Source organism: Triticum dicoccoides, chromosome 2B (genome assembly GCF_002162155.2).
Source record: "Triticum dicoccoides isolate Atlit2015 ecotype Zavitan chromosome 2B, WEW_v2.0, whole genome shotgun sequence".
Taxonomy (NCBI): Eukaryota; Viridiplantae; Streptophyta; class Magnoliopsida; order Poales; family Poaceae; genus Triticum; species Triticum dicoccoides.
The window spans coordinates 692,061,658-692,070,558 of NC_041383.1; positions in this window are offsets into that span (position 1 = coordinate 692,061,658).

Consider the following 8,901-nt stretch of genomic DNA (forward strand, 5'->3'; position numbering starts at 1 on the left):
CTTCACCTGCGACTAGCAACGCTATAAGAGAGCTGAGCAAAGTGGTAACATAGCCAAGCAACGGTTTGCTAGGAAGGGTGTCAAAGGTTAGAGGTTCATGGCAATTTGGGAGGCTTGAAGAGCACAAGATAGGTAACGCAGCATAGCGATAGAACGAAGCAACTAGCATAACAATGATAGTAGTGAGATCCAGGGTAGCGGTCATCTTGCCTGAAATCCCGCAAGGAAGAAGAACGAGTCCATGAAGAAGACAAGCGGACGTAGTCGAACGAATCCTCACAACTCCGAACGAAACCAAAGGCAACCCGGAAGAAAAAACAACATGGTAAACACACGAGCATAATCATGGCATGATGCACAATCAAGTATGATGCATGTCTGGTTTAAAGAGGCATGTCATGGCAAAGTGCAACAAACAATACTACAAGTTAAGTGGAGATCAATATGCAATGAGTTGCATATTGACGAAACACCACATCAATTATTTAGTAGATCTCGTTTAAGCTACCAAAAAATATTAAATGTTGTTAAACATGGCAAGAGGTAAAGCATAATGAAACTACCTATCTAGGCAAATTTAAATGAGGCCGGAAGTAACAAACAACAAGTCCGGAAAATCCCCATATGCATATTTTAGATTCGGTACTGTTCTGCCTATTACATAATTTTAGAGTTGTTAAACAGGAAAATAAAGTGGACCATGTTAATCTAGGCATTTTTCCACCCCATTTACATAAAAAGTTTATTTAAAAAGGAGCTACGGTTAATTAGTTATGAAATAAAGCATTTTAACATGGCATTTGAGCAAAATTAAACAAACATCATTTAAGCATTTTAACATGGGATGAAAATGGCATATTATGAAACTAGATGAAATTCTAAGCACTTTACATATATAATTTGTTTTAATCCGATGCATGGTTAATTAATTATTGATGCATGAACATTAAGGGCTTTTTTTGCAAAACTGCAGATCCTGGAATAATAGCTAAATCGTTCCGCGGGAAAAAAACTTGGATAGGGCCGAATCTGGTCGGCCCAAAAGTGCACAGGAGAGGGGGCGGGGCTACTCACCCTGGGCCAAGGCCCGGAAGGAGGAGGAGGCAGGCCGGCTTGGCCGGGCGCTGCTGGGCCGAGGCCCACGTGGGGGGGGGGCCGACATGGCCGGTAACGCCTGTCGTGGTCTCTCCCGAACGGGGACGAGGCTGGCGGCGCCATCATCCAACGGCGATGGAGGACGGCGGTTCTCAGCGATGGGGAGGCAGAGGAGGCTAGATCCAACGAGGGGAGGCCAGATCCGGGCGTCGGGAGCCCATTCCCGGCGCCGGAACGGGGCGGGGGAGGCGAGATCCCCAGGCGGCGGTGGTGCGGTTCCCTGCGGGGAGGAGAGAGATTAGAGGGAGGAGGAGAGGGGAGAAGGAGAAGAAGGCAGAGGGCGGCGGATCTGGCCTGGGCGTCGAGGTCGCGGACGACGACAGCGCGTGTCCTCTAGCGAGGCGGCGGGGTCGGCCTCTGGTGCGGGGAGCAGGACGAGCGCGGGGCGAGCGGAACTCGGGCGGAGCGAGCGGGAGAGCGCGGTGCGGCCCAGGGGCGGGCCGGATCTGGGCTGCGGCGAAGTGGGGCGATTGGGGTGACGTGGCGCACGGGGAGTAGCCACGGGCGGAGGCGCGGTGGCGGCGCAGCCAATGGCTATGCGCCAAGTGGCGGAGGCGAGGTGGCCGGCGCGAATTTGGAGAGAGAAGGCAGCGGCGCGGATTTTGAGGAGGGGGGTTGGCTGCTGCCAAAATTGGAAGGGGAGGCTTCCTTATATAGGTAGGGCTAGGGTTTGAGGGGTTAGGAGGGGTTTTCGGACCCTCGGATCGCGATCGAGCGCTCCGGACAGAGGGGGGACTAGGCGGCTGCAGGTGGGCTGTGTAGAATGCCTCGAGCTGAGAAGAGAGAGAAACAGAGCGACCCGGTGGCAGCTTCCGGATACCGAAAACGTCCGACGCTAGACCGGCTATAGTGCGGCTGTAACTTTAATGGTTGGGCTAACAGATGGACTCTGAATGCGACGAAACTTGGCAGGCGGCCTGTCTACACTATAATAAGACCGCACGACAAGTTGCAACCCATTCCGAGAACATTTTTATGCCACTTATAAAAATAATATTTCGGAGGTGTCACGGGCGCGTGCGAGTGTGTCTGGACTCCGAACGGACAACGGAGAGAACCGGCGGAACTCGAACGGATGCAAGTTTTGAAAAACATGCAGATGAAATGCAGATGATGACATGGCAAAATGCAACACACAAGCAAATGACATGGCAACGACGGCGAATAACTAGCAGACACCTGGCGCATCGGATCCGGGGCGTTACAACTGAGTTCGGGTCATTTCCGCGTCCAACAGGTCATCGCTTTTGTCTAACAACTTTTGAATATGTTCCATAGCATTATGTTGTTCAGTTGCAATTTTATCAAGTGTTTTGTAGCTAGGTTTAGATTCACATTTAGAGTCATCTTCACTTGATGTTTGAAAGAAAGCATCGCGTGAGTTTACCTTAGCACCACGTGCCATGAAGCAGTAGGTGGGAGCAGAGTCATTCTCATCCTTGGCATCAGCGTTGGTGATGAGGCCATTGTCAGTGTTGAATATGGACTTGGCGACGTATGCAGAAGCTAGAGCCAGGATTGCTACTCCAGAATTAGATTCCTCTTCGGACTCCACCTTTGCCTCCTCAGATGCAGACTCCTCCTCTAAATCCATCTCCTTGCCAACAAATGCACGAGCCTTGCTTGATGAGCTCTTCTTGTGTGATGAGGACTTCGATGAAGATTTGGAAGAAGACTTTGAGGATTTCTTCTTCTTCTTGTTATCAGAATCATATTCCTTGCTCTTCTTCTTCTTCTTCTTCTTCTTCTTCGTTTCGTTGTCCCACTATGGACACTCAGAGATGTAGTGACCAGGTTTCTTGCACTTGTGACAGGTTCTCTTCTTGTGATCATGAGAGGAAGCTTCATCATTTCTTGAGCTGGATCTTGAAGACTTTCTGAAGTCTTTCTTCTTGGCGAACTTCTGGAACTTCTTCAGGAAAACCCCTTTCCAATATCTTCAGGATCCCGAGAACTGCAGTCAGACTCTTCTTCAAATGAGGAGACAACCTTTGCCTTCAAAGCGCGAGTACGGCCATAGTTGGGACCATAGATATCTCTTTTCTCAAATAGCTGGAACTCATGTGTGTTGAGCCTCTCAAGTATGTCAGACGGATCGAGAGTCTTGAAGTCAGGGCGCTCTTGAATCATTAGGGCCAGGGTGTCAAATGAGCTGTCAAGATATCTCAGAAGTGTCTTGACAATTTCGTGCTTGGTGATCTCAGTGGCGCCGAGTGGATGAAGCTCATTGGTGATATCAGTGAGGCGATCAAATGTGAGATGAACATTCTCATTGTCATTTCTCTTGAAGCGGTTGAAGAGATTGTGAAGAACACTGATCCTGCAATCTCTCTGTGTTGAGACGCCTTCATTGACCTTGGAGAGCCAGTCCCAGACTAGCTTCGCAGTTTCCAGAGAACTCACACGACCATACTGCCCTTTGGTCAGATGACCACAGATGATGTTCTTGGCAGTTGAGTCCAGTTGGATGAACTTATTGACATCAGCAGGAGTAACACCTTAACCGGCCTTGGGAACGCCGTTCTTGATGACATACCAGAGATCAGCGTCAATGGCTTCAAGATGCATATGATACGTCTCTGTCGTATCTACTTTTCCAAACACTTTTGCCCTTGCTTTGGACTCTAACTTGCATGATTTGAATGGAACTAATCCGGACTGACATTGTTTTCAGCAGAACTGCCATGGTGTTATTTTTGTGCAGAAATAAAAGTTCTCGGAATAACCTGGAAATCCATGGAGCAACTTTTTGGTATTAATAAAAAATACTGCCGAAAGAATCAGCACTAGGGGCCCACACCCTGTCCATGAGGGTGGGGGCGCCCCCCTAGGGCGCACTCCCTACCTCGTGGCCCCCCTGGACATCCACTGACCTCAACTCCAACTCCATATATTCACGTTCGCGGAGAAAAAAAATCAGAGAGAAAGATTCATCGTGTTTTACGATACGGAGCTGCCGCCAAGCCCTAAACTCTCTCGGGAGGGCTGATCTGGAGTCCGTTCGAGGCTCCGGAGAGGGGGATTCGTCGCCGTCGTCATCATCAACCATCCTCCATCACCAATTTCATGATGCTCACCACCGTGCATGAGTAATTCCATCGTAGGCTTGCTAGACGGTGATGGGTTGGATGACATTTACCATGTAATCGAGTTAGTTTTGTTAGGGTTTGATCCCTAGTATCCACTATGTTCTCAGATTGATGTTGGTATGACTTTGCTATGCTTAATGCTTGTCCCTAGCACCCGAGTGCCATGATTTCAGATCTGAAGCTATTATGTTTTCATGAATATATGTGAGTTCTTGATCCTATCTTGCAAGTCTATAGTCCCATATTATGTGTTATGATCCGTTAACCCCGAAGTGACGATAATCAGGATAGTTACCGGTGATGACCGTAGTTTGAGGAGTTCATGTATTCACTAAGTGTTAATGCTTTGGTTTGGTACTCTATTAAAAGGAGGCCTTAATATCCCTTAGTTTCCATAAGTACCCCGCTGCCACGGGAGGGTAGGACAAAAGATGTCATGCAAGTTCTTTTCCATAAGCACGTATGACTATATTCGGAATACATGCCTACATTACATTGATGAACCGGAGCTAGTTCTGTGTCACCCTATGTTATAACTATTAAATGATGAATCGCATCCGACATAATTATCCATCACCGATCCAATGCCTACGATCTTTTCACATATTGCTCTTTGCTTATTTACTTTATCGTTGCTGCTGTTACAATTACTACTATTACTTTTACCACTGTTACCGTTACTTCCATACTACTTTGCTACTAAATACTTTGCTGCAGATACTAAGTTATCCAGGTGTGGTTGAATTGACAACTCAACTGCTAATACTTGAGAATATTCTTTGGCTCCCCTTGTGTCGTATCAATAAATTTGGGTTGAATACTCTATCCTCAAAAACTGTTGCGATCCCCTATACTTGTGGGTTATCAAGACTATTTTCTGGCGCCGTTGCCAGGGAGCATAGATCTATTATTTGAGTCACTTGGGATTTATATCTGCTGGTCACTATGAGGAACTTGAAAGATGAAAGAACTAGGATTTATCACTCAACTTCGAGGGGAGGTAAGGAACTTCCATCTAGCTCTGCACTTGATTCTCCTTCTGTTATGAGTAAGCTTGCGACACCTAAACCTGCTTCTGCTATGGATTCTGGTATGTCGCATGTTATTGATGATGCCACTTCTACTATGCATGATACTTATCATGAAACTACTTCTATGCTTGATACTATTGTGCCTTTAGGTGAATATCTTGATGAACAACTTGCTAGGGTTAGAGAGAATGAAATTATTGAAACTGATATTATTGATGATAGTGATGATGAAGGTTCTCCCCCTAAATATGAATTGCCTGTTGTTCCTGAGGGTTATTGTAACGCCCTCGATGCGGCTATAGCTCCCACGTGTCGAGGCACGACTTAGAGGCATAACCGCATTGAAAGCAATGTCGCAAGTCAGGCAATCATTACAACATCCCATGTAATATATAATAAAAGGGGGAGATAACATAGTTGGCTTACACTCGCCACGTCACATCAGAGTACATAAATAACATCCATCAAACAAATCACTCATGGCCCGACTACGGTGCCAAAATAGAAAAGACCCCCAACATGCGACAAGGTCCTGAATCGATAACCCCAACTAGGCACCACTACTGATCATCTGGAAAGGACACGTAGTATCGCTGAGAGTCCTCGTCGAACTCCCACCTGAGCTCGTAATCGTCAACTAGAGCAGAATCACCTGGACCTGCATCTGGAGTTGTAGTATCTGTGAGCCACAGGGACTCAGCAATCTCACACCCACGCGATCAAGACTATTTAAGCTCATAGGAATGGATAAGGCAAATATATGTGGAGCTGCAGCAAGCGACTAGCATATGTGGTGGCTAACTTATACGCAAAAGAGAGCGAGAAGAGAAGGCGAAGCACGAGCGAGAAGCTAAAGGAACATCCTGCGCAAGCATAACTCCAACACCGTGTCCACTTCCCGGACTCCGCCGAGAAGGGGCCATCACGATAACACACACGGTTGATTCATTTTAATTAAGTTTAGTTCAAGTGATCTACAACCGGACATTAACAAATTCCCATCTGCCCATAACCGCGGGCACGGCTTTCGAAAGATCAATCCCTGTAGGGGGGTCCTAACTTAGCCCATAACAAGCTCTCACGGTCAACGAAGGAATAGACCTCCACCCAAGACACACCGATCAGACTCGGTATCTCGGTACAACAAGATGATTCGACAGGTTAAAACAAGTCCAGCAACACCGCCCGAATGTGCCGACAAATCCCGATAGGAGCTGCACATATCTCTTTCTCAGGGCACACTCAGATGAGCAATCCGTACAACTAAAACCAAACCTTGAGTTTCCCCGAGGTGGCGCTGCACAGGGCTCTAGTTCGGACCAACACTCAGAGGAGCACTGGCCCGTGGGGGGCTAAAATAAGATGACCCTCGGGCTCCGGAAACCCAAGGGAAAAGAGGCTAGGTGGCAAATGGTAAAACCAATGTTGGGCATTGCTGGAAAAGCTTTAATCAAGGCGAACTATCAAGGGGTTCCCATTATAGCCCAACCGCGTAAGGGACGCACAATCCGGGAACATAACACCGGTATGACGGAAACTAGGGCGGCAAGAGTGGAACAAAACACTAGGCGAGAGGCCGAGCCTTCCACCCTTTACCAAGTATATAGATGCATTAAGATAACATAGCAATATAATGATATCCCAACAAGAATATAAATGTTCCAACAAGGAACGGCTCCAATCTTCACCTGCAACTAACAACGCTATAAGAAGGGCTGAGCAAAGCGGTAACATAGACAATCAACGGTTTGCTAGGACAATGGTGGGTTAGAGGTTCAACATGGCAATTGGGAGGCTGACAAGCAAAAGGTAGGCATCGTAGCCGTGGCAAAGCAAAAGAGCGAGCAAACTAGCATAGCAAAGATAGTAGTGATTTCGAGGGTATGATCATCTTGCCTGCACAGTTGTCAGAGTTGACTGGATCCTCACAAGCAAACTCAACGGGCTCCTCGGTAGCGAACTCGTCTCCCGGCTCTACCCAACAAGACAAACAAGCAACAAGGATACAATCAACCACGGGCAAGACCAAGCAATATGATGAAATGACGATATGCTATGCGGGATGCGATGCGGGATGCAAAATGCAAGATATGACAGGAAATGCATGAACCTGGCCTCAACTTGGAAAACCAAGTGTGCCACTGGATAGAGGGGATGAAATCGATTGAAAACGATATAAAGATCATTGGAATCGGAGTTACGGTTTGGAAAAGGCGAGCGTTTTAAGATATGACACCGGTGTGCGATTTACAGCAAGTAGGCATCTAAATGCAACGAAATGAGCATGCTACAACCACCAAACATGAAAACAAAATACATGGCAGTGAAGTACACAAGATGGTTGACAAAACACTAGCACTGAGCCATAGGCAAATTCATCCATTAAGAGGTTCAAACAAGCATGGCTAAAACGCAAATGCAAAACATATTTCAGACTTGGTGAAATTAACACTAGTCTGAAATTTCAGATCACGATGCTCTCTTCGGAGCAGCAAAACAACATGATAGAAAACCTGAACATGACAAGTAAGAACATGGAATGGAGCTACTCATCAAGCTTAACAAAACACCCAAAGTGACCTGGGGCCAAAAGGGTTCACAAAATACTCTACCGAGCTCACGAACATCGCTCGAACACAATCAGTTTTCAGACTTAGTGAAAACTGAGACATGCTGAAATTTAACTCACGAAGGCATGTAAACGAGCTCGATGCACTCGCTACGGTGCAAGTCATGGCAAGGAAAGCATATAACCAGCAAGAAGGCACAAAGTGCTAGCTACACATGGCAAGAACAAAGGCATAGCATGCATGGAACACTAACGGTAGCATCGGCAAAATCGCAAACAAGTTGACGATCTGCCCAGATTAACAACGAAGCAAAAGTTGAGCTCGATTGAGTCAACCTAGAGCACTCCACATATGCAAACAAAGACATGGATGGATAGAGCATAACATAAATATCAAAACTCCCTTACTGATCATCCTCAAAAGAGGCACGGATCACTAGGAAACAAGCTGGACATATGGCATCATGAACTAAAATATCTCAGACTTAGTGAAAATCACTAAGTCCCTGAAATCTGCATTCTCAGGTACCTCTCTTCGCAAGCTTGCACAAGACAACACACACATCCTAAAAATGCATGGGTGACACCTCTGGAAAGAAGACAAAATGCTTAACAATTCATCCCAAAGGGGCACAGGCATATCATGCACGAATTAAATATAGCAAAAATGACAAAAGTGCATGATGAACTAACGGATCTGCAATCTAACTCACGAAACGATGCAATGGAAATGATGCAATGGAACGGAATGATGTACATGTCGAGGCGAAGATTTTGATATATCATACGCCCAAAACGGAGCTACGGTTGCAAAGTTACGGGACCTCGAACAGAGCGACATGGATCAAAATTTTCAGGACTTAGCAAAAAAAATCGGGGTTAGGGTTTACTGTTCACGCGACCGGATCCAGATCGGGATCGCGGCGCGGAAGCCGAGGCAGCGCCGGCGGCGGAGCTCGAGCTCGCCGGAGGAGCTCGTCGCCGGAGCCGGTGGAGGAGGGGAGGCCGGCGAGGCGGCGGGGAGAGGCCGGGGCGACGCCGGGGGAGGCCGGTGGCG